Source organism: Miniopterus natalensis, chromosome 17 (genome assembly GCF_054644295.1).
Source record: "Miniopterus natalensis isolate mMinNat1 chromosome 17, mMinNat1.hap1, whole genome shotgun sequence".
Lineage (NCBI taxonomy): Eukaryota > Metazoa > Chordata > Mammalia > Chiroptera > Miniopteridae > Miniopterus > Miniopterus natalensis.
In genome coordinates, this window is record NC_142097.1 from 1,578,031 (window position 1) to 1,605,652 (window position 27,622).

At 43.6% G+C, this 27,622-nt stretch overlaps 1 protein-coding gene and 1 pseudogene across 3 annotated transcripts in view; both read right to left on the reverse strand.

The window, feature by feature from the left end:
* The window catches only part of TOM1L2 (target of myb1 like 2 membrane trafficking protein), a 118,908-nt gene that overhangs the window by 68,261 nt on the left and 23,025 nt on the right, over nt 1-27,622 (reverse strand). The window lies entirely within an intron of this gene.
* Nucleotides 170-770, reverse strand: LOC148091174 (small integral membrane protein 26 pseudogene; annotated as a pseudogene).

A 27,622-nucleotide genomic window follows, 5' to 3' on the forward strand; every position in this document is an offset into this window, starting at 1 on the left:
GAGGAAGAGAGAGGGAGGGAGAGATAGAAACATTAATGATGAGAAAGTCACTGACTGGCTGCCTCCTGCGTGCCCCCTATTGGGGATCGAGCCCACAACCTGGACATGTGCCCTGACCAGAAATCAAACCGTGACCTCCTGGATCATAGGTCAAAGCTCAACTGCTGAGCCACACCAGCTGGGCTATCACTGTTACTTTTTTTTTAACTTTTCCTTAAGGAAATATTTATTGCATATTACTAGTGATCATATTTTAGGGCAAAATTAAATTAAATGTATATATTTTCACAAACATAAAATGGAAATCAAGGCATCTAGCAAATTTATATGCTGAAACAAAGTCCTGGTTTCCATAATTCAGCAGTCAGTCATGATTCTGGTCCAGGGCCACCAGTCCATGATTTCCAATAGTTGAGAACCTTTTCAGTAATTGGAACGAAATCTTTATATGTGATAATTATTTGCACACAGAACCCTTTCGGGGCTCAGTTCTGTCATCCTTTTGCTCTACTTCACCACGTTGCTCAGGGATTGCATTTGTTGAGACACCGTTTTGTTCTACTCCATCACCTAAATGACTGCTCTTTTTCCGGCCGAAGAAGACCAAGGAGCTCAGCAGGGTCCAGGTGCCCAGTGCATAGAGAGCAGACATGTGCCGGTACCAGGATGAGGCCTGTTACTTTTATTATCATTACAGCTCTTCTCAAAGGGGTTCAAGCAGCACTCCCATCGGGCCTGTGCCTTCAGCATTCCCGTGTCACCACTGCCATCTACAGGTAAACAGCCATCCACCAGCTATGCCCAGCAGATTCAATGCCCTTACATCTTGCAAATGTCTCCAGCCTGATTTCTGGATTTCTGAATCAGGAGAGCTCCATGCCCAGAGGAAGCAAGGAGCTCCCATTGCAGAAGGAAACCCCCAAACAGCTTGGCCCACCTATAAGGTGAAGAAACAGCCAGCGCACAATTTCCTGAAATCCAAAAGTTGAAACTCCAAGAAGTCTCTGAGACCATCTAGTAAAGAAGATTTCCCATGAGTTACTCAAAACAAATGTCACGTTTCCTGGATCTCTGGAAATGGGTATTTAGGGAGAGAGGGGGGCATAGTGTTGCTGCTGGCTCCCCACTGGCAGCTTCTTGACTTGCAAGCTACCACTGAACCACTGATCTCAAGTCTTCAAGGCAATAGCACTCATTTCTTTCACACGAAAGCGGGAAAGCAGAGGGAGAATGAAATCCAGCGTTGGCCAACCATCGCCCTCTGTCCGAGCTGAGTTCCTCACGTACACTATCTTATTTAACCCTCTCGCCCCTGCAGGCAGGTCATCCTCCTCCTAATAGGTGAAAAAAATGAAGTCCAGATTGTTGACCATTGTTGGTAGAAGCACTACCAACCACATGACCCAGGTCTTCCTGGGAGGCCTGGCCTTAGACCCCAAACAGAGGGCACTAGAGGCAAAGGAGACCCTGCCTCAGAGCAGACTGGCTCAGGGTTCCTAGATGCTGCCTCCCTTCTGACCTGGCAGGTGGAGGCTACAAACCCTGGGTAGGAAGTGTAAGGGGAGTGCTGATGAAGGGTCAAGTTAAATTAGCTCCTTGATCAGCCTTTTCACCTTGATCTTTTTTTAATCAATAAACTTTTAATATTAGAATAATTTTAGTTTTGCTGTAAAGTTGCAAAGATTATATAAAGGTTCCCCATGTGCCCTTCTCCCAGTTTCTGTTAATGCCGACATCTTATGTTACCATTGTTCACTTGTCAAAACTGAAAAATGAACACTGGCACAGTACTAACTAACCTCCAGACTTTATTCGGAATTTTCCAGTTTTTCTACTAATGTCCTTTTTTGTCCAGAATACCACACTGCATTTAGTTTTCCCCTCTTTTTAATCTCCTATTTTCTTTAAAGACCAACAAACCCCCAAAACCACTCCTAACTTCTTCTCCTGCCTATAGCACTCAGTTCCAAAGGGCAGCTCTGTGTGAGCCACAGTTCCACACCAGGCCTAATTAGGACACCACATCCTCCCACTCCCCAAACAAAGGAGCCTTTCAGGGGAGCAAACAACAGAGAAAATAGAAGCTTGTTGGCCACACAGGCCTGAGGCTGCCGATCCAAGTTCTTTTTTAACTGGAATTCCCTTGAGGAGGATCCAGATTTAAATGCACTTGGGGAGTGTTCTCCAGAAGCAAAGCCACCGGTTTAATATATTCCCATCTTTGTACTTAATGGAATATTTTACCGTGGAGTAAATGAGAGTGTGAGAGAGGAGTTGGGGGAAGACTCTGACTTAGGGCTGGGTTGACAAAGGCAATGGGGGGGGGGGGGCTGTAGGAGCCAGGCCCAGGCCAGGAGAATGGTGCCAGTCAGTGGGTTGTCTCAGCCCAGCAGTTGCTCTAACAGCCAGGTAGGTGGGCCAGTTGACTGGGAATATAAAAGGTCCCCTGGGAGCTGGTGCTCAGGTTAGAACTGCATTAAAGCACAGCAGATATGCTGCCAATTTCTCCTTTCCCCAGAGTGCCTCTTGGGGGCTGTTCACCTTGCTCTTGTGCAGAGAGGAGATGAGGTGTGCCTGCAAATTTCCTGTGCACTGCCTAGCACCAGCCCTGTTCCAGCTGCTCCTGATTACAGAGACATACATACTCAGAGAAGACCTGAATTTAAAAACTTGAACTGAGAGGTCTCTCCCTGCCAGGCACCGTGCTAGGGTGGGTCAGAAAAATAAGCAAGATGGATCACCTACCCATAAGGAAGTCACCAGACACAAGACCTGCAAACAAGCAGCCGGCACACAGTGGGATGAGTGCCTAATAGGAGTGCATGGAAAAAAGAAAGACTCATGGGCCAACAAATGACAGAAGAATAGTTATAAAAATAGTGAAGAGGGGGAGAGGAAGGGTCTGTGAAAGCTAAGGAAAGGACCTGGTAAAATGGAGGAGCAGGAATCTGGAGGAGGAGGGGAGCCTCCCAGGCAGCAGGAACTGGCTGAGCAGAGATCTGAAGGCCTGCCAGGGCCAGGATGGAAATGCTGGGCTGTGGTGAAGGGAAGCAGCAAGAGGAGGCCAGCTGGAGAGAGTCCTTGCATTTTCTATAAGGAGTCTGGGCTTTCTGCAGGAGCCAACGGAAGGGGCTTTCCAACAGAAATGACAGATCACTCTGGTAGTAGCAAGGGGCTGCACTGGAGTGCAGAGACTGCAGGCAGGAAGCAGGAGCACGCTACCAGAACTGCTCCGTGAGAAGGGGAACAGGATAGCTCTTGGTCAAACGCATGGTTTTGAATCGGATGCATTAGAGGTCAGTCTTGGGCAAATTTCTTCACCTCTCTGAACTTCAGTAGAGTCATCTATAAAATGGGTAAAATAGTTGTACCAATGAATTAGTGATATAAAACTGAAAACGGGAACCTTGCACTCGGTGGGTGTGCAATAAATATGACTTACAATTCTAACATGGGCATTATGTGGGCTGTACCTCAGGAAGGACTGAATTCGCATGGGCAAGGCAAAAGGGAAAGTGACTGCCTCCAAGGCTTTCACAGCAGCCTCCAGGCAGAGGTCCTTCTCGAGCAGGGGCAGACTGGACCACGACAGGGCTATGTTCTTCTGACCAGGCACCAATCGGCCCACGACACCAGCCAGGGACAGCAGGCATCACCATGAGCCAGTCTAAAAAGGAAGGTCTCCTTTTTGCCTCAAATCATGATTACAAAATTCCAAGCCTAGAGAAAAACTCCCAAAAGTTCCCCAGGGCTCACACCTGTTGTGCTCAGCAAAGCCACAGCACTCTAACTCTGGCAAAGAGCTGTCCTCCAGAACTAGGTAAAGAGAAACTCTCCTTGTTACCACCACAGCTTTTGCAGTGTTCAAAGGCATTTGTGGGGAGCAGTCAAAAGCAACCCATTAAAGGAAGGCTCAAATTTAGCTGGTTTTCCCATCTAGAGGTCTGGTCTTAAAAGGAATAGCAACTAATAATAAAAAATACCCATGTTAGAAAACTAGGTTTCTTTCATTCATTCATTCATTCATTCATTCATTCATTCATTCATTCATTCATTCTTTCACTTTTCCATCAGAGCTGTATTTCAGATCCTTTCTTTGGTCATGAAGCTGTGTGGCATGTCTAACACATGGCTTCATGAGCCAACGGACACTTTTACAACAGAGCAAAAGTCACTTGCCAAGACAGTCAGGTGCTTTGTTTCAAAGTCAGATGTCCCCTTCTCGGTGAATGAGACCGTCCCTGTCTGGTCACCCTCAGGCAATCAATCATTCAGTGCCTGCTCCCAGCCCTCCGAAAACATCCCCTGAAAGCTACTGAAGCTGTCTATCAGTTTGACCAGAACAAAGAGAGTGGAAAACATGTAAGGGAGCCCCAAATACTAACCAGTTCTCTTAAAACATATTTCTTTGTAAATTCTTACTTTTAAATTAACTCCTTTAAAATAATAATACCCCCTGCTGGGAAGGTTACAGTGAAACTGTTAGACAGGACAAGGGTCTCAAGGTCTCCCTGGTTCTTACTAAACGCTACTCTTGCTGAATGTTAAAATGTAGAACAGTACTTTGCAGATGCAGCTGTAACTGGATGAGCTTGACCAAAACCTAACCTGACAAGAAGAAATCAACAGTGTAATTGACCAAATAGTGTACATAAGCTAAGCCTCCCTTTATGGAGACAGAGCTTTGGATGTGAACTCTGTCTCCTTTGCTTGCTGCAAGTAAATAAAATTACCTTGTAACAATCAGGTCTCATTCTTGAATGGGATACCCCAAGTGGTGAACCCCCTAAGGTTGGTAATAAATCTGACAACTCAGGTGGAACTCTCCTAAATGGACTCCCTCTTGGCCTGGTGTGGATGCGTGGTGAATCAGTGGGCAGCGGTCGCTTGTCAGGAGATTACTAGACTGTGTCTCCACTGACTGGAGGATCTGCCCTACAGGGAACTCCTATTTGGTGCTAAACTTTAATTATACATGTATTTAAAATAGGTTGTATATTTTTGGTAAAGAAGATATGGGAAATAAAGATATACTGTTGTTGAAGGAAAACAAATAAAATGTGTTTTTAGATAAGGAATGACATAAACAACATGTGCTTTATTGGTAAATAAAGAAAAAGGAATATAATTGTCTTAGAATAAAATGATCATTTCAAAATAAGGAGAGAAATGATAGGACAAAAATGAAAATATATGTAAGTTACAAAAGATCTGTGTGTATTGCAAAAGGTGTGTACACATTGCAGAAGGCTCACAGAGGAAGGATCTTAAGATGCATGTATAATCCAGTCAGAGAAAGACAAGTGCCACATGTTCTCACTTATATGTGGAATCTAATGAACAAAATAAACTGACTAACAAAATAAACCACAGGCACAGATACATGGACAGAGGTCAGAGGAGATGGGGGTGGAGGAGAGACTGGATAAAAGAAGGTGAAGAGAGTAGTGAAAAACATATAATGCATAGTCCATGGACACAGACAACAGAGTGAAGGCCAGGGGAGGGGTGGAAGTGGGCAAAGTGGGGAGTAATAGGAGACAACTGTAATAGGGTCAACAATAAAATAAATAATAATAAAAATTAAAATTAAAAAGATGCATGTATACGAACTCTAACCATTTCTAAGTCTTTTGTCATTTATAGACAATTATTGTTTTACTGCTGCTTCTACAAAAATGTTTCTATAAAGATGTTCCATCTTCAGAGAGGTTCATGGAGAAGACTGACGCTCAGATACAAAATCCATGTGCAACTAAATTTACAGGTATTAACTCTTAGATGCTTAATGTCTTGTGATGTCAGTCCCAATAAAGGCACCAGATTTAGAAGAATACTTTTCCTCGTACAGGTATTACAATGACCACCATAGCAATATTAGACAATAAAATTGCTTTTGAAAACATTCTAGCAAAACAAGGTGGGGCTTGCTCCGTTGCTAATATCTCTTGTACTTGGGTAAAACACCTGATAAAAATATATATATGACGTATCTGTACAATGGAATAGTATTTGGCAATAAAAAGGAATGAAATTCTGATGTGTGCTACAATATGGATGAACTTTGAAAACATGTCGCCTGGCCAACATATGGCTGAGCATCGGCCAGGCGCTCAGTGGCTGAGCATAGACCCATGCATCAAGAGGTTCCTGGTTCGATTCCTGGTCAGGGCACATGCCTGGGTTTCAGGCTCGATCCTGGTGGGTGACATACAGGAGGCAGAAAATCTGATGTTTCTATCTCTCTCTCCCTCTCCCTTCCTCTCTCTCTAAAATCAATAAAAACATATTTAAATAAATAAATAAATAAAGCATTATGTCAAGTGAAAAAAGCCAAACACAAAGAACAAATACTTTATGATTGTACTTATGTTAGGTATATAGAGTAGTCAAATTCACAGTGACAGAAAATAGAGGGTATTAGCAGGGGCTGGGGGAGGGGAATGGGGAGTTTGTGCTGAATGGGTTCGGAGTTGCAGTTTGGGAAGATGAAAGTTTTGGAGGTGGATGGTGATGGTGGTTGCACAACATCTGAATGTACTTAATGCCACTGAGCTATACACTTAAAATGGCTAAAATGGTAAATTTTGTTATGTATATTTTATCACAATATATATTTTAAAATTTTACAATATTTTAAGTGGCAGAAAAAGACCACAGGTTGCATGATTCCATTTATAGGAAATGTCCAGAACAGGCACATCTTTAGGACAAGGTAGGTTAGAGGCTGCCTAGGGCAGGGGAAATGGGAAGTGCTTGCTAATAGGTACAGGGTGATAGAAAGGTTCTAACAAGGATTGTGGCGATGGTCACACAGCTCGGAATATACTAAAAACCATTGAACTGTACACTTTAAATGAGTGAATTGCATGGTATGTGAATTATATCTCAATAAAGCTGCGAAAAAAAGGAGAAAGCTACATACATTTCAATATAGTACTATAGGAACATGTTCAATATAGTATCATTTAAAATTCTTAAAACTTCCCAAACATATTAGAAATATTTTGTAATGGTACAGAAAACAAGACACAAAAGTGTTCTTAAAAAAAGGATGCAGCTGGCTGAGCATCATGCTGTGCACCAAAAGGTTGGGGTTTGATCTCCAATTGGGGCAGGTTTGGGAGGCAACTGATGGGTGTTTCTCACATGGATGTGTGTCTGTCTGTCTCTCTCTCTTCCTCCCTCCCTCCCTCTCTCTAAGCATGTCCTCAGGTAAGGGTTAAGAAATAATAATAATAAAATTTAAAAAGGATGCATATGGATAATGCCTAGAAGAGAAATGTAAAAAATGAAAATAATCAATGTGTTGAAGTATTTGGCTTAGAGGCAAATTTTTTAAAAATTTTGTTATTATTGTTTTATAAAGATGGAAAGGGGATATTGTGTTACAAAAGACTAAGACTAAAATGGCAAACTCAGAACCAACACTAAAATCCAGTTATTTAATTCTTCCATCAAAAACAGGCACAGGGAATAGGCTGTCCTGAACAGAAGGAAGCCTTTTTTACTATAAAGATGATTTTCCTTATGGATAAAAGCCCTCTAACCCCAGTATCTTTGAAAAGGCATTATCATCCTAACCAGGCATCCCTATTAACTACCCCTTGTCCTAGAGTGGGCTACCCATGATCTGTTGTTTTTTTTGCCACCTGGTAGGGTATCCAGCTAGTCAAGGAAGACCAAACTGAGAGCCAGTCTGGGCTGGCAGAGGGGGAGATGCAGACATAATATCCACATGTGATTTGCATTCCAAAGCAAAATACAACAGGTTCTGAACCACCTGGGAAATTGCTCCTATCCCTAAAAGAAAAATCAGGAATATCAACAGTAAGAACAAACAGGGAGATTACATTTAAATTCAAACATATTTAACTAGGAAGAAGAGACCCGACACAAGCATATATTCCTATTTGTACAGTATTCAGAGCTCACAGACATATCACACACAGGTTATATAACTTATTAATGACAATATGACTTTAAACAGTAGTTCTAGCTGGGTCACCTTGAACAATAGCAAACAGAGCTTGCCAAGGGAAACATGCAAATAAGATGATCAAAATCCAGTAGGAATAGGCATTTTTCTAGCATCTTGAAATTTTTATTGTAGAAAAATAAACATAGTATCTATCTAGTTTATTCAGCACCGAAGAAACAGCATCGTATTTCATTCTTCAATGAGGTACAGTCCAAAGGGAGGAGCCTGACGTTTTCCGCACATCGCACCAAGTCAAGCCAGTATGTGGATATAGTGACACAGCCAGGCTTACCAGAGAAAATCTGAGTAATGGATGGAAAATATTTACCACCCCATGCAGCACAAACCACACGGGACAGGTAGCAAGGCCCCAAAGGCCTCCTCTCTGAGACCAGGACTTGCAGACAGCACCCTTCTGGGTAAAGAATTCCTAACCTAGGGATGACGTGTTGAGTGAAACCTTCCCTAGAGAGCCCATGGGTGCAAACCACGAGCCTCCTGAGAATGGCCACAGAAAACATTGGGAAATCTTAAACTTTCAGTTAGATGACTATTTTGTCATATTAAGAATTATGGCTAATTTTTTTAGATGTGATAATGAAGCTGTGATTATACTTTTAAAAAGATTCTTTATCCTTGTAAACCCTGAAAAGGATACCTACTAAGAATGCTCCTGGTGACTGACGAGGCTCAATTTTTTTAAGAAACAGAGCCCAGCAGCCATTTCTGCACAAAGGCCTCTCATGCAAACTGCACTTCAGAGAGAGGCCTGCACTGAATTGTCTGCTTGCACCATGTTCCTGCCACCTGAGCCAGCCCTTATAAAGGAGCCCCTGGAACCCTATTTCAACCAGTAGGACTGAGGTTTTCCCCATCCAATAGGAGCTGTGCAGCTCCAACCAACCAGAGTAACTCTCTTCTGACCAATCAGGACAGTGCCTTTTGTACCAAACTGTGAGGATTTGGAGTCCTCATTTGCATGAGGACAGAACAATCAGGGACCAGGGGCAAGGACTTCTATTCATATAAACCAGCTCCACTCTGGCTAGAGGAGCACACTTTCCCTTTCCACCAAAGAGTGTGTTTCCTGGTCTAGAGCTGAAACACCTAAGATATCTCACCAGAGCAGAGTGGACAGGCACAGAACAGGGCACACAAAGCATAGTGGAACCAACCAGTGCGCACAAAGTAGACTGGCAAGGAGTAGAGCAGACCACTGAGGAGCAGAGCAGAGGGGAGCAGAGCTATGTAGCCTGAGGGGGGCTTGGCCCCCAGGGCTGCCTCACAGCAGACCTGCTATATCACAATGGAGCTGTTTTGCACTGAATAAAGTTTCCTTCTTCACCACACCCCAAATTGAATTGGTGCCAACAACCATCAGTGGACATCCGTTAGAAATACACACATGGGTCTAGATGAAATTACATGACCTCTGCGGTTTACTGAAAAATAACCCAGGATAGAAGAAGTACGTGGGGCTGTAGACGAGCTGAAACAGCCATGAGTTGATCATTGTTGAAATTTGCTGATAATTACATAGGAGTTCACCATAACAGTCTTTCTCTTTTTGTACATGTTTGAAATTTCCCAAAATAATAAAAAAAATCCATAGGAAAGGCACAAAGCCATTCATAACTTTGACCCAGCAATATACCTCTAAGGAAATAAGTCAGGAGGAGGGACAGAGCTGATTCTGCAGATGCCTAATCGAGAGAAACTCTGTTGCTCCCAACAAATGAGAGATGGCTAAGCAACGTGGGGACACCAATAAGGCAAAAAAATGCTACGTGGCTTTTAAAAAAGATAAATACTCTGGCCAAGTTGCTAAGTGGAAATCGGTATAGGAACGCTAAGTGAAAAACAGGCAGCATAGAACACTACGTGCTTACCAATCCCGAGGTAAAAACGCGCACTCACACAACGAAAGGGTCAAAAGAGGGCACAGGCGGGCGGCTCCACTGCCTCTTCTCAGCAAGCCCTGGCGCCCAGTGTGCGAGCACACCCCAGCTGAATTCCCTGAGCTCTCAGTAGCCATTCAGGAGAGAGAGTCCTCTGTGATTACCAGGGAACATGCTTCCATTTCTGATTCATCAAGTGCTTTTGCAACTGTGGGCTTGGGAAGAAAGAGAACAAGGCAAAACAAAATCAAGCGACTTCCAGTCCAGACTACAGAGAAAAATCTCATTTTGTTTTATGAGCTTGTCCTAAGTCTTATTGCTATGGTTCCTAATACCAAGCCTGAAGATATTGCCCACAACTAGCTTGAAGAACGGGCCTTTCCTCTGCCACTTGAGGGGAATGCTGGATGGCTGCTCTCAGTGGCTGGCACAGTGGTGAAGGGCAAGAGCACAGTCTGTAAACCTAAAAGCCTCACCACTCAGCAGCTCCCAGCTGGGAGGACAAGAACTGCCCATTAAGACTGGAGACTGCATTTGAGAATAAAGGGGTTCTGCAGGTGGCTGCACAGCCAGTGCCACTGTCCTCCAGTGCTGGTCTCCCACCCTAGAGTCTGGATATCTCTGCATCCCTTCTGCTTAGAGCTGTTTTGAGCAGCAGGCTTTGGGGGAAGTGGTTTGATATGGATATTCAAGAAGGTCCAGTCCTCGCTGGTTGGGCTTAGTGGTTAAAGCATCAGGCCCCCGGGCTGAAGGGTCCCGGGTTTGATTCTGGCCAAAGGCATGTACCTCAGCTGCAGGCTCAATCCTGGCCCTGGTCAGGGTGCATGCCGGAGGCAACCAATTGACGTACATCGATGTTTCTCTCTCCCTCTCTCCCCCTTCCTCTCTCTCTGAAAAGCAATGGAAAAAATATCCTTGGGTGAGGATTTTAAAAAAAAAGAATGTCCAGAAGAAAGCCACAGAAGGTCACTTTTTCAGGGTGGTGGTTCTTAAAGGCTTATTCGATAAAATGTTAGAGGAAGAAAATATTCCTTTTGAGAATCTGGTGAGTCCTTTCCAGAAAAGGGCACACACAATTGTGCACATACTTTCAATAGGTTCATGAATCCCTAACCCAAGTCAGATACCACTCTTGCCCTACAACCTTTCAGGTGCTTTAACTGTGCTGTTAATAAGAACACTTTAAAAAGCCAAATACACCATGAATTGTCACAGCAGCAAGTTGGTTATGATGTGTGAGGTACCTACAGGAAATGATGTGCAGCAGCTCTCTGAGGAAGGCCCTGGGACTTCATGAAGACCACCAGCAGATACACACAGAGCCCATGCCAGAGCATGCAGAGGGAGGCAAGAGCACCAAGCTAAATCATTCCACTCTGGATCTTCAGAAATGACACCCCCAAGCCTGACGTTCTCAGGCTATCAGACCATATGGGACAGCTCTTCATGTTGATTTGGGCCGCTGGCACTCTACTTGTTATGAACCATTTCACTGAGGGTTTCCTTAAATGCTCCAGGAAAATGGGGTAGAGAGAATTGCTGACACGCGAACTTTAGTCCATTCTCCTGGTAAGAGCCAAAAAACTGGTGGTCCTACGAGAATGGCCAAATCAGAGACTACTGTGCAAATGAAAAGAAAGGTGGTCTGGGCATGCGAAGGACATGACTTCAAACTTGGCAGGGCAAGGAGTACCGCAGAGAGCCCCCATGGCAGACACACACCAGCAGGCCCCTCTAGGTACTCTGCAACTCCAGGGGTTCCCAGAGACTAATTCCATCCTTTGTGCAAGAGAGAAAATGCCCTTCCCAACAGCCTCTTGCAAGCAGTTCATCAATATGTTCAGGAAGTTTTGATCACATCACTGCCCTGTTCCAGCCCCTTTCTGCTTCTCCCTATGACAGTGCAACAGACAGTCTAAACTTCTTCTTACCAAGCATTAAAACATACTTAAGGAACCAAAAAACACCCCGAATAGCCATGGCAATCTTGAGAAAGAAGAACAAAGTTGGAGGGATCACAATACCAGATATCAAATTATACTACAAAGCCGCTGTAATCAAACAGCCTGGTAATGGCACAGGAACAGGCATATAGATCAGTGGACAGAACAGAGAACCCAGAAATTGACCCAAGGAATTATACTCAATATTTGACAAAGGAGGCAAGAACATACAATAAAGACAGTCCCTTCAATAAATGGTGCTGGGAAAATTGGACAGGTACAAGCAAAAAAATGAAACTGGATCACCAACTTACACCATACACAAAAGTAAACTCAAAATGGATAAAAGATTTAAATGTAAGACGTGAGACCGGCCAGGCGTGGCTCAGCGGTTGAACGTCGACCTAGGATCCAGGCAATCGGGGTTCGATTCCCAGTCAGGGCACATGCCCGGGTTGCAGGCTCGAGGCAGCCGATCAATGACTCTCTCATCATTGATGTTTCTATCTCTCTCTTCCTCTCCTTTCCTCTTTCTGAAATTAATAAAGATATATTTTTTAAAAAAAGTAATACGTGAAACCATAAAAATCCTAGAGGAAAACATAGGCAGCAAAATCTCAGACATCTCTTGTAGCAACATGTTTGCTGATACACCTCCCAGGGCAAGAGAAAAGAAGGAGAAAATAAACAAGTGGGATGATATCAAAATAAAAAGCTTCTGCACAGCAAAAGAAACTATCAACAAAACAAATAGGGAGCCCACTGTATGGGAGAACATATTTGCCAATGACACATCTGATAAAGGGTTAATATCCAAAATAGATAAGGAACTCATACAATTTAACAAAAGACAAACAATCCAATTAAAAAATGGGCAAAAGACCTGAATAGACATTTCTCCAAAGAGGACATACGGATGGTCAAGAGACATGAAAAAATGTTCAACGTCGCTAATCATCAGAGAGGAGCAAATTAAAACCACAATGAGGTATCACCTCACACCTGTCAGAACGGCTCCATCAACAAATCAACAAACGACATGTGCTGGCGAGGATGTGGAGAAAGGGTAACCCTGGTACACTGCTGGTGGGAATGCAGACTGGTGCAGCCACTATGGAAAACAGTGTGGAGGTTCCTCAAAAGATTAAAAATTGACCTTCCATTTGACCCAGTGATCCCACTTCTAGGAATATATCCTAAGAAACCCGAAACACCAATCACAAAGATCTTATGCACCCCTATGTTCACAGCAGCACAATTTACAGTAGCTAAGATCTGGAAACAGCCCAAGTGCCCATCAGTAGATGAGTGGATAAAAAAGCTGTGGGACATTTACACCATGGAATACTATGCAGCTGTATAAAAGGATCTTTTATTCTTTGGGACACCATGGATGGACCTGGAGAGTATTATGCTAAGTGAAATAAGCCAGTCAGAGAAAGACAAGTACCACATGATCTCACTCATATGTGGAATATAATAAACAATATAAACTGATGAACAAAATGGATCTAGAGACATAGAAGCATGGAACAGACTGAGAGGTCTCAGAGGGAAGGTGGGGAGGGGGGGAGAGATTAATCAAAGAACTTACATGTTTATAAGCATAACCCATGGACACAGACACTGGTCTGGGGAAGGCCTGGGGGTGGGGTGGATGTGGGGTAGAGGGGATCAATGGGGGTAAAAAGGGGACATCTGTAATACTTTCAACAATAAAGATAAAGAAACTTAAAAAAAAGAGTTTACACAGATGAAAAAAAAATAAAGAGCGTACATAGTGTAAACAAAGATTGGTGGTTGTCACAAATAAGTGGTTCTTTTTTTATGATTGTTTTATTTTGTTTTCTCTCAATATGTTTGAGACGTTCTTGCATAATGTTATTTATAGATATCAGTCATTCACTGCAAAAAAATAAAATAAAATAAACTACAGATTATTTTTCATGACTATTTTTTAATTTGAAAATAATAGCGTCTATGAACTATTTTCAGTCCTAAAAATGAAATGTGGGTTTTTTTAGCTACACTTTGTACAAAGATTATTCTGAATAAACCAAGGTTTTTATTGATATTATTTCAAATTAAACACACACACACACAACAAAACCATACTTAAAATAGATCCTCTACTTTGAAAAGGAAGTTATAAAAGTTATCAATAATTTGTACCCAAGGCAGATAAAATAATAAAATAAAATAAAATAAAATAATAAAATAAAATACTAGAGACCACATGAAATAAAAGGTGAATTCTTTTACCAAGAACCAGGGAGATAAGACAGTACAATTAGTCATTAAATCAAGCCTGATCTTCCTGGTAGGCTTGGCAAAAAGGGAAAGACAATGAGTTCCACAGTCCTCACTTTGTGATTAAGGCAGAATAAAAGACTTTGCACCAGGAGAAGACATTTTTCTTGACACTAAGTTTTCAGGTTAATTTATTGCAGACATTCTTATATTCAGGAGTAATGAACAGCACAAAATATAACATCTTCAAAAACATTTTTACACGCCCAGCCAGGCGTGGCTCAGCAGTTGAGCGTCTACCTAGGATCCAGGTGATCGGGATTCGATTCCCGGTCAGGGCACACGCCAGGTTGCGCTCCCAATCCCCAGTCGGGGGCATGCAGGAGGCAGCCAATCAATGACTCTCTCATCATTGATGTTTCTATCTTTCTATTCCTCTCCTTTCCTTTCTCTGAAATCAATAAAGATATATTTTAAAAATAAAATAAAATAAAAACTTAAAAAAACACACAACAAAACATTTTTATAGAAATACGAAATGTTCTTTCTATGGCCCAGCATTGAGAACCTTTCACAATTTGTCTCAGTTACTTTCCCAGGTTCATTTCCTTCTTCCTCTCCTTCCCCATCCCCACAAGAAAATACACATTTTAATCAAACCAGACTCCTCCTTATTCCCAGAAAATACCCCAACCTTCTCAAATTTAGCTTTAATCACCCTAAACTCTTTCAGTGCTGCCTTTTCTACAAAGATTTCCCCAACTCTCCCAGTGGAAAGAGGTCTCCTTCCACCACACTCCCGGTACTCCTCCAGCACACCAGGGCAGAGCACCTCCGAGCTAAGGCATCAGAGGCACAGGATGTCTGGAGTCAGGCTGACCGGAGCTCAAATTCGATTCTGTTGTTTATTGGCTACATGACCCCAAGCAAGTAACTAAATCTCTCTGCGCCTCAGTTTCTAAATCTATAGAACAGGAATAATAATACCTACACCTCGCAAAGCTTTTGTAAGAATTAAATGAAAAGCCTGGCACAGGACTGGCATATAGCAGCCCTCAGAAGAAGGAGGGGGACAATAGGTGCTACTAAAGAGACTTGGATATCCGTTTCCTCTCCCCACCCGAAAAGAAGCTCCTTGAAAGCAACAGAGTAAAGTATTTCCCAGAAGGCTTGGCAGAGGGGGGCGTCAGTAACAGAGCCCTGTCTGAAAGGCCAACTATCTGGATTTAAGTAAGAGATCCTGAGAGGCAGTGGCTTTATGCCAGACCCAGGTCCGGACCAGGAAGCTCCTAACTCCCAGGCCACACTTTATCTACACAACGCTGCCAGCCCCTCAGGGATCTCAAGTACACCGACCCCGTTTCACACAGGAAAGGTCCTCTTGCCCATCAGAAAATCCTTCCTCCCACACAGGTCTCCAAATACCCATGCGAACCACATTATTATGACCTGAGGTGGCCATATTACCCAAAGAGCCTGTTCCAGGCCAGCCGGTGTGTCTGCTACGAACGCACGGCGCTGCCCGGCGCCTTGAGGAACTGCAGGTGCCATCTGTCCGCCCTTGATGGCTAAGTTGGCATACACGAATGCCGCGAGTTCTGGTAACTCACGGGAGACTGCGCTAGCAATACGTCTTCCACACTCACAAAACCACCATCATTACTTTCAGGGTGAGATGTTCTAGTAATCCTTAAGGGACTTAACCCTAGGAAGTCTATGGAAAAAACTAATTTCAAAGAACTTTTGTTTCAAAAGAAGACAAGACCAATAATTTATGTGGCAACTTTTTAACAAATGTGCCAGAAACCATACATCCCTTCATTTCCTGGGGATACACACATTGCAGTGATGCTGTCCTGGACAGCACTGTAAAACCGTGTCAGAAACAGTTTTGAATCTTCTATTTTAGAGTTCCCTTCAGAAGTACTGTGGCTATGTTATGGCAGGAAAAGCCAGCCCTCTCTGAGGGAAGAGGGTAAGGAGCACACTTTGAAACCAGACAGTACTGGATGCAAATCTCACTTAAAAATATTGGGGCCCAGCCGACATGGCTCAGCAGTTGAGCATCGACCTAGGATCCAGGAGATTGGGGTTCGATTCCCAGTCAGGGCACATGCCCGGGGACTGATCCCCAGCCGGGGGCATGCAGGAGGCAACCGATCAATGACTCTCATCATTGGTATTTCTGTCTCTCCCCCTCTCCCTTCCTCTCTCTGAAATCAATAAAGATTAAATATATATATATATATATATTGGGTAAAGTTCTTTAACCTCCTTGGGCCTCACTGTTCTCATATATACAATAGGGATATAGTATTAACACATATAGAAATGATTCGCATTTGGAGAGTTTATTAAAAATACAGAGACGTGAGTCTCATCCCCCAAAGATTACTTCAGGGAGTCTGATGTGGGGCACAGAAATCTGTGGGGATTTAAATTATTTTTCATTTTTAATTACACAACATGTAAAAACATTTCCCTTGCAAATTAATAAAACATTACCATATCAGTTGTGACTGCACTCAGCTACAAGCAATTTAAAAACTAACAGTCACTGAAACAGATGGGGGGTATTTTTCTCATGAACAAGAAGAAATCGAGGAGCAAGAAGTTTGGAGCTGGAGCAGCCACTCCAGGATCGCATGAAGGACCCAGGATCTCAGTGTCCTCTTCGCTCTGCTATCAGTGGCCTGTGGTTTCTACCCCTCTAACTGCAAGGCAGTGGCTGCTCCAGTAGGCAGGGTCTGTGAAACAGGCAGGCAGACGGCACAAGGGCCAAAGGGTTTTGCTATTCTATTTATGAAAGGGTGCTCTCCCTAGGGGCCTATGTATGCCTCCCTCTCATAGGCCAGAACTGTGTCCTATGGTCATTCCTAGCTGCAAGAGAGACTGCGTGTGAGAATTTCTTAGCTGGGCACACAGCCACGCCAAACAAAATTAAGGAGGAATGAGGCACAGGGATTGAATAGGAAATGAGCAGTCTCTACTACAATTACAAAAAAGATTCATGTCCCCTTGACACTCTCTCCCCTGTAGCCCTGTTAATTCGGACCTCATGGGTATTTTTACCAAGCTCCTCAGCAGATTCTGTTGCCCCCAGCCCCCAAGGTTTGAGGACCACTCCACACTTTCAGTGCTCATGCAGAGATTAAAGCTCTGGCTTTTAATCGTGGAGCAGTCATAGTTGTCCAATCAGTATTCACTCTCATCCTCTTTCCTCCCCCTACAAGTCACCCAGAAAAACCTAATCTCATTTGCTATAGCCACATCTCAAGTTCGGCCTTGCCCAGCATACGGCACTGGGTGGTGAAAAATAATTGGCTGGTTTTAAAAATCAAAGCCATCCTTCAAAAGATGACAATCTGTGACCTCTGACCATAAAGAATGTGATTGGGGCCCCAAACCTGAAGCCACGCTGCCCTGACTGATGACAGCAGCATCTCCCAGGCAGCCTGCTGCCTGGAATGGTTTGCTTGCGCTCTGCAGACACATTCGGCTATGGGTTAGGACAAAAAATGCGATAGTGAGCAAATGTTCCTCACACATTAAGTGGGGGGAAATCAAGATAAAAATAGCACACATAGTTTTATATTAAAAGTGTAAACCTGTGCAAAGAAGAAAGCTGGAAAAGCTAAGCCCAATGTGATAGCACCAGTAAACATCTTAGTGGTGAAAGTAATTCTTATTCTGCTTTGGTTTTGTTGGGAAGGGAAGGGAGCTTTCCAAATTTTTCTACAAGAAATATGTATTTCTTTTAGAATCAATTTATGATTTTTTAAAAACTGTCAACCTATACTATCATCAGGAATCATATAATAATTTTTGGGAGGCCTCTGGTGGGTCAGCCCATCCAACTCTATGCCACATCTCATCATCTTACCTGGTTTTTGTGTAAAACAGAATGGCAACTAAGGAGGACTTCAGCCAAAGCAAGGGCGTGGCCATGTGGGCAGGGCACCACGACGAGCTGCCAGCTACAATGGCAGCCCTTAACAGTCTGAAACCATCCAGATTTAACCGGGAAGAACAAGGTCCCGGTGATTTCCTAACTGAGGAGCTGCAAAAAGAAATGCGGGTTCACCACTCAGTCACCACGCTACACTCAGCTACCCTGCACACAGCAACTGGAGTGAAACTCAGGGTGCCACTTGTACTACACACAAAGCGAGCCACCCACTGGGAGGAGTCAAAATGACGCACAAGACCCTGCAGCACAGCAAGCAGCTAACTATTAAGAACACTTTTTCCAGCCAGGGTACATTTTTGGCAACCCCCCGACTACACTCTTCTGAGGAAGCCTCTGCAGCTATCAAACACGCAAGCTAATAAATACATAAATAGGCAAGATCTACACATTGGATGCTGTTAACTGTAGGGAGGCAGGTAAACTATGAGTCAGGCCTGGAGAGGTAACTTCATACCTAAGACTCTATTCTCTACTCATCTCTTCCTCTCTAGCAAATGCTATGGCCTGCTGGGATAAACAACCTTGGCTGGGCTTCTCCTAAAACAAAGCTTCCCCAGGTCAAGATAGCAGAGGAGGTAAATGCGGTCTATGCTCACCTCCTCCCATGACCACATCGAAACTGCAACTACATTACAGAACCACCATCCTTGAGAATCACCTGAAGACTAGATGAGCAGAACCCTATAACTAAGGGTATACAGAAGAAGCCACAACAAGACTCATAGGAGGGGTAGAGATGCACAGTGTGGCGATTAAGAACCAGAGGGATATCTCGGCTTTGGAGGTCTGAGAGAGAAGACCCAGCCCCACACCAGGCTCCCCCGCCCAGACACTAGTGCGAGGAGTGCCCACAACACCTGGCTGTGAAAATCGGCAGGGAATCAGTCCAGGTGAGACTGAGGGCTGCTGTAGACCCAGGCATCCTCTTGAATGGCCTGAGCCAGACTCACTCACCCACATACACTTGCCCTAAGCTCCAGAGAAGGGACAGCAGCTTGAAAAGTGCCAGGGACATATGGGGAGGAACTGAATTAGAGGGCTGGAGAGGCAGCTCTCTCCTGGGCTAAAGTGCCAGGAGGCACCATTGTTCCTTTGTTGAGCTCTACCGCCCCACAGCCTGACACCAAATCTTAAACTCCAACAACCTGGTTAACACCACTCTCATCCCACCATGATGATTGTCTGAGACTCTACCCTACAAAATTCACACACCCGACCTGAATTTCTTTCAGAGTCTAATCCATACAAGTGTCTGGCTTGGGCCTAAGCTGCAGACTTTCCTAAAATTCTCAAAGGTCCACAAACCCCAAACAAGAAGGGGTTGGCCTCGGTGTACCCTGTACCTCTTGCTAAATGGCCCATGCCTAGCACTAATGGCAGCTGACTTCGGTCACAGCATAACCACTCCCAGGTGCCTCCAAGCACAGGCAGCTACCAACCACAGATCACTTTGTAGCTCCTACCAAGTGACCGTGGGCTGAACACAGGCAGTGGCTGACCTTGGTCTGTACAAAGGACTCTTCCAAGAGGCCCAAACACACCTGTGCTCACAAGGCTACACCCAGTACCACCCAATTACTGCCACAAATAACACACCCAAAGGATGGACTCTGCAGGCATCAGAGTCCCACTAAAGCAAATCCCACTCCGTGGGGTCAGCCTCTGCACAACAGCTTCTCTGCTGTAGTCACAGCCAGTCCTCACAGCCAATCAGCTGAATATCAATCCCACCCACTGATGTGCCAACAGAGATCAAGGCTCAAATATAACAGGAAAGCAAACAAAACCCACACAAGGGACACTCCTGGACCACCTGGCTCAAGTGAACAGGGAGACTGCACCACTGGGCCCCACAGGATACCTACTGCATAAGGCCACTCTGCCAAGACTGGGAGAGGTAGCAGATCTACCCAATATGTAGAAACAAACACAGGGAGGCAGCCAAAGTGAGGAGACAAAAAACATGTCCCAAATGAAAGAACAAGACTCCAGAAAAAGAACTAAACAAATTGGAGACAAGCAGTCTACCAGACATAGAGTTCAAAACACTGATTCTAAGGATGCTCAATGAACTTAGGGGAAGTATAGATGATCTCGGTGAGAACTTCAACAGAGAGATAGGAAGCATAATAAAGAAAATGGGAACCATAAAAAAGAACCAGTCAGAAATGAAGAATACAATAACTGGAATGAAGAATACATTAGATGGAATCAACAGCAAATTAGATGATGCAGAGGATCAAGTCAGTGATTTGAAAGACAAGGTAGCAGAAAATACCCAATCAGAACAGCAAAAAGAAAAAAGAATTTTAAAAAATGAGGATAGTTTAGCCCTGGCCTGTGTAGCTCAGTGGTTGGAGCATTGGCCTGCACACCAAAGGGTCAAGGGTTCAATTCCTTGTCAAGGGCACATATCTGGATTGCAGGTTTGATCGCCAGCCCAAGTCAGAGAGTGTGTGGGAGGCAACCAATCAATATGTCTTTCTCACATTGATGTTTCTCTCTCTTTCCTACTCCCTCTCTCCCTTCCACTCTCTCTAAAAATCAGTAGAAAAAAATATCCTCGGATGCAGAATAACAACAACAAAAAAAGAGGATAAAGAACCTCTGGGACAACATCAAGCCTAACAATATTTGCATCTTAGGGGTATCATAAGGAGAAGAGAGGGAACAAGGGACTGAGAACCTATTTAAAGAAATACTGACAAAAAAATTCCCTAACCTGGTGAAGGAAATAGACATAATACAAGTCCAAGAAGCACAGAGTCCAAAACAAGAAGAACCCAAAGAGGCCCACACCAAGACACATCATAACTAAAATGCCAAAGGTTAAAGGCAAAGAGAGACTCTTAAAAGCAGCTAGTTCCCTACAAAAGTGGGCTCCCATAAGACTGTCAGCTGATTTCTCAATAGCAACTTTGCAGACCAGAAGAGACTGGCACAAAATATTTAAAGTGATGAAAAGCATATAACCCAGATTATTCTACCCAGCAAAGCTATCATTTAGAATCAAAGGAAAGATAAAGAGCCTCCCAGACAAGAAAAAGCTGACGTACTTCATCACTACCAAATGAGTGTTATAAGTTAAAAGGCAAAAGTAGGAAGATCATGTGTAATTATAACAGTAAATTAAGGGATACACACAAACACAGACACACACAAGAAGCAAAAAATAATGACAAAACCACAAACGTGGAGGGGTTAAGTAAAAATGGTAGTGATTTTAGAATGTGTTCAAACTTAAGCGACCACCAACTTAAAATACACTGCTATAAACATAGCTTGGTATATATGAAGCACATGGTAACACAAACCAAAAATTTACAAGAGATATACAAGAAATAAAGGGAAAGGAATCCAAACACAATCAGTTACCAACAATGTCTATGAAAGGCAAGAATTCATCAATTAGTACTAATTCTCACTGGAGTCTTTTTTGTGCCCAGCACTGATATAGGCATCATAAGGAACAGGTCTTCAAGGTAGTTAAAATTCAGTTTGGAAACCGTTCTGCAATCCCTGAAGAATCAATGGATCTAGGCACTGGCCATCAGTGGCTGCAAACATTATGAAGAGAAAGACAATTGGACATCATGTTCCTCTAAGACAGATACATCACCTCTACAGTAATCATGTCAAGAAATTAAATTTGCTGATCAGACCACAAATCCAACTTCCACTTTACATGAAATATGGAGAACAGAGGAACATGTGAACATGTAAACATGTTAATGGTATCACAGAAATACAGTCAGCAAAATCCAGACTATGGGAAACTCTATAGGACAAACCACCTGGTTTCTTCAACAAATAAATGGCAATGAAATAAATATAAAGGAAGAGCCTATAGATTAAAAGAAATAAGAGATATATCAACTGATTTGTAATGTCAGACCTTATTAGATTCTATTCAAACTTAAAAAATATATAACATTATGAGACAACTAGAAATTTGAATACTAACTAAATATACAGTATTAGAGAATTACTGATAATTTTTAAATGATAATAATGGTATTATGGTTGTTTTTTAAAGAGTTTATTTTCTTTTAGAGGTACACAATGAAATACATGGCTGAAATAATATGATTTGGGGAATTTACTTCAAAATAATATAAATCAGGAAAGGGAGTGGGTATAGACATATTGAAAAAATATAATAGGTCATGAGTTGATAATTGTTGAAGTTATATAAAAGGTAAGTAGAGGTTCCTTATAGTATTCTCTCTATTTTTTATATGTTTAAAATTTTCCATAACACAAAGTTTAAAAAATAATCCCAGATTTAAAGATTGATATTTTCAATATTCTCGGAGAAAAGTTAAAGTAAAAACTATAGGGCATGCAACAAACTGACGAATCTCAGAGGGAAGGGGTGGGAGGTTTCAGGAAGAGATTAACCAAATAACTTACATGCATATATGCATAACCCGTGGACACAGACAATAGTGCAGTGAAGGTCTGAGGAGAGGGCAGGAGTAGGGAGGAGAGGGTAAGTGGGGGAAAAAAGAGGACACATCTGTAATACTTTCGACAATAAAGATTAATTTAAAAAAACACACACACAAAAAAAACTAGTTTGTGGTGCTGGTGCTGAGACCTTGAAATCCACATGTCTGCTGTTATAACTGTTTCCTTTTAAAATTCAGCTCCTAGTGGGTGGTAAAGGATGGGAATGGAGATTGCCAAGGTGGAGTCATCCATGTCAGGGGAACTCAAATGCCAGGAGGCCAGGAAAGTGTCTTATGTGTTTCACACAGTACATCTGTCCCTGTGGACAAAAAAGGCAAAAGGGGCTGGATACTAAACCTGACAAGCTCAGGGGAGGCCTGCATGGCAGCCTTACAAACTCAGAGATCAAAAGTAACCACATAGGATGGTCTGAAATTAAAATGTCCTAACTAAAGGCAGGTCTCGGCAGGTAGCCAAGTCTTAGGCCAGTATATTCCCTGGCCTAAGACTGTAAAAGTTGACAAAGGTCAATCTTTACTGTAACAGAGTCTGTCTATTGTCTTTTTGCATCTAGGATAATATACCTTGGGAATGTCAGGATAATTTCCTTTTTTTTCCCTCCACCTCTCAGGGTACCAGAGCAGAGACCACAAATCCACTCATTGTTATCTTGTTAAATGATGACTGTTAACTATCCTATACCCACAAATGTGAATCAAGTCTGTATCTATTCTTTGTACTTCTTATCCAATTTCAGAGATTTCCCCCTGCTTTCTCCCACCTCCCTAACCTCTCACCGATGAACTGCACGTAACCCCCTTACATCTTCCCCTTAGATTCTGATGGATAAAATAAGTGGTAAAACTGCCATTTTCCTGAGCAAAATCTCAACTGTGGTGATTTTGCTTTCCAGCAATTGTGTCTAGTTTGGCTCAAATAAACTCATAAAAATTCTCAAAAAACCCCCAAAAAACACATACACAAAAAAACTGTAGGGCATAGATTATAAACGTAACAGATGTTCAGGTGAGGAAGGTATTCAGATTCAATAAACATTTACTGAATGCCTACTATGCACTAAAGCCTGTAGTAAGGCACTTTATTTACCAGCAGCGTGATCTCTGCACCTCAAGTTCCTCATCTATAAAATGGGGAAATCACCCAGCCCATGTGGCTCAGGGGTTGAATGTCGACCTATGATCCAGGAGATTGCAGTTCAATTCCTGGTCAGGGCACATGCCCGGGTTGCGGGCTCCATTCCCAGTAGGGGGCATGCAGGAGGCAGCCAGTCAATGACTCATCATTGATGTTTCTATCTCTCTCCCTCTCCATTCCTCTCTCTCAAATCAATAAAGACATATTTTTTAAAAAATTAAAAACAAAATGGGGACATTAAGAAGTCTGCTTTGCCCAGCCAATGTGGCTCAGTGGTTGAGCATCAACCTAAGACTCAGGAGATCACAGTTCAATTCCCGGTCAGGGCACAAGCCCGGGTTGCAGGCTCGATCCCCAGTGGGGGGCGTGCAGGAGGCAGCCAATCAATGACTCTCATCATTGATGTTTTTGTCTCTCTCTCCCTCTCCCTTCCTCTCTCTGAAATCAATAAAAACATATTAAAAAAAAAAAAAAAAGAAGTCTGCTTCATCTGGTTGTTACTAAGAGGAGATAAATTAATACATATCAAGCATTTAAAATAGTGTCGGAACAGCCTGGATAAAATCCCAGAGGCATGAAGTATGACATGACTGAGGAACTAGACTTTGAGTTCCTGCACCTGGCAGAGACAAGGTACCTCCAATTCACATCCGAGGCCACCAAAAGCTGCAGAATTAGTAAGGCCCAAGTTGGGGTGGGAACTTAATGGTTCTTCATGCTGGAAGGGAGAGAAGAGTTTGAGTCTGTGGGAAAGATGAAGAGACAAAAGGGTAGAAGAGAGAGGAACTGTCAGAAGAAAAGGTGTCCATGGTGACTGGACACCCAGGAATAGAGAGGCCAGTTAACAACAATAATAGATTGCAAGATGGTATCATCTCGGTGGGAGGCCACAGAGAGCAGTGGTTAAGAAAACAGACTCTGGGAAAGAGAGAACAAGATGGCGGTGCAGGGAACCACGGACCTGCCGCCTCCAGCAACCACATCAGAATCACAGCTAAAATATAGAACCACCATCACGCAGAACCTCCTGAAATCTGGCTGAACAGAAGCCCTACAACCAGGTAGCTGAAGAGGCACCGAGACTGGTAGGAGGGGCGGAAACGCAGGCCGATCGGGGCTGGATCATGGAGACGTGGCCGGGCCCACACCCGGTGCTGCGGGGTAAACCTGGCAGGGACATTTTGGCGGTGGGGGTTTCCCCGAGGAGGGAGGGGTCCCAGCCCCACAGCAGGCCCCAGCCTAGGGCTCCAGGGCGGGAAGAGATGTCTCCAGAACTTCAGGCTGTGAAACCGGGGACTGTCGCTGAGGGTCGTGGAGGCTGCGGGAGCCCCAGCAGCTCCTCTTAAAGGGCTGGCACACGGACTCACTCGCACCTTTGGCCCCACCCCGGTGATTCCCGGAGGCCCCGCCCCTCCCCACCTGCAGGCTCATCCAGGCCATTTCCAGTGGCTTTTCTGTGCAAGTGGCCTCTTGAGCCTCATGCTTAGGACTTTCCTAAAACCTCTCAAACAAGCAGCAGCGGGCACCACACGGCTTGATAAGTGGCCCCAGGCCTGGCACTAGCAGCAGCCTGCACTGGTTCATAGCTTGGCCTCTCCTGGACACCCCAAAGCCCAGCACAAGTAGCAGCCAACTAAGGTTTGCTAAGTAGCTCATGCTGGCTGGCCCTGGGCAAGGCACTGGCAGAGGCTGACTCTGCACCTCCTGGGAGGCCCCAGAGACAGTGCACCTGGTGGTCAGACTCGACCATGCTGGATTACACCCCTACCACATCCATGAGTGACACACTCAAGGGACACACTTGGTGAACACCAAAGCTCCCCTGAAGTAAATCCTGCTCCATAGGGTGTCTCCAGCACAGCAGCTCTTTGGCTGTGGTTGCAGCTGGTCCTCACAGCCAATTGGCCAGGGGATCAATTCTTCCCAGTGACACCGACAGCAACCAAGGCTCAACTACCACAGGACAGTGGACACAGCCCACACAGGGGAGCACCTAGAAGACCCAGCTCAGGTGACTGGGGAGGCTGAGCCACTGGACCCTACAGGACACCTACTACACAAAGCCACTCTACAAATTCCAGGAGACATAGCAGCTCTACCTAATACATAGAAACAAACACCAGGAAACAGCCAAAATGTGGAGGCAAAGAAACATGTCACAAAGGAAAGAACAGAAGAAATCTCCAGAAAAGGAACTAAATGAAATAGAACCAAGCAAGCTACTACGTACAGAGTTCAGAATTATGGTTATAAGGATGCTCAAGGATATTAGTAAGACTATTAAGAAAACAAGTGAGGCCCGGCTGAGCGTGACTCAGCGGTTGAGCATCAACCTAGGATCCAAGCAATCGGGGTTCAATTCCCGGTCAGGGCACATGCCTGGGTTGTGGGCTTGATCAATGACTCTCATCATTGATGTTTCTATCTCTCTCTCTCTCCCTCTCCTTTCCTCTCTCTGAAATCAATAAAGATATATTTTTAAAAAAGAGAAAAAGAAAACAAGTGAGACCACTGATGACATAATAAAGTGCCAATTAGAAATGAAGGCTACATGAACTGAAATGAAGAATAATTTACAGGGAATCAACAGTAGAGTAGAGGACACTGAGAATCAAATCAGCACTTTGGAGTATGAGGAAACAAAAAACACCCAACCAGAAGAGCAAAATGAAAAAAGAATTCAGAAATATGAAGATAGTATAAGGAATCTCTAGGACAACTTCAAGAGGCCCAACATTCATATTACTGGGGTGACAGAAGGGGAAGAAAGAGAGCAAGGAATTGAAAATCTATTTGAAAAAATAATTACAGAAAACTTCCCCTTCCTGGGGAAAGAAATAGACTTACAAGTCCAGGAAGCACAGACAGTCCCAAACAAGAGGAATCCAAAGAGGTCCACAACAAGACACATCATAATTAAAATGCCAAATGTTAAAGACAAAGAGAGAATCTTAAAAGCAGCAAGAGAAAAGCAGTTAGTTACCTACAAGGGAGCTCCCATACGACTGTCAGCTGATTTCTCAACAGCAACTTTGCAGGCCAGAAGGGGGTTTTCAAAGTGATGAAAAACATGGAACTACAACCAAGATTGCTCTACCTAGCAGAGCTATCATTTAGAATAGACGTCAGATAAAAACCTTCACAGATAAGAAAAAGCTAAAGGAGTTTATCACCACCAGACCAGCACTACAGGAAATGTTAAAGGGTCTTCTTTAAGAAGCAGCTAATGAACAAAAGAATCTGATAAACTAAATAGATCCAGAGACATTGATGCATGCAACAGACAATCATATTTCAGAGGGAAGAGTGAAGGGGGCTGGAGGGTGGGGAGAGATTAACCAAGGAAGTTATATGTATATAAGCATTACCCATGGACACAGACAATAACGGGGTGAAGGCCCAGGGAGGGGGTGGGAGCGAGGTGGAGGGGTCAATTGAGGGGGGAAATGGGACACCTGTAATACTCTCAACAATAAAGATAAATTAAAAAATAGTGTCTAACCATGCCAGGGTTGCTCAGTCGTTAGAGCGTTCTCCTGAACACCAAAGGATCATGGATTCGATTTCCAGTCAAGGGCACGTACCTCAGCTGCAGGTTCATCCCTGGCCCCGATTGGGTGCCTGCAGGAGGCAACCAATCAATGTGTCTTTCTCACATTGATGTTTCTGTTTCTCTCTCTCTCTCTCTCTCTTCCCCTCCCTCCCCCACCTCTCTCTTCCCTTCTCCCCCCTCCCTCTCTCCTCCTCCCTTGACTTCCAGTCTCTCTAAAAAATATATATATATATATATATATATAGCAATGGAAAAAATATCCTCAGATGAGGATTAACAACAAGAAAAAAACAGTGTCTGGCCTGAAGCAAAGGTACTCAATAAATGGTAGCTTTGAATAACTCTATGCAATAAATAGTAGACTCATTTTATAGTTGAGAAAACTGACGGTCAGAAAAGTACAATAGTTTGTCCAAAAGG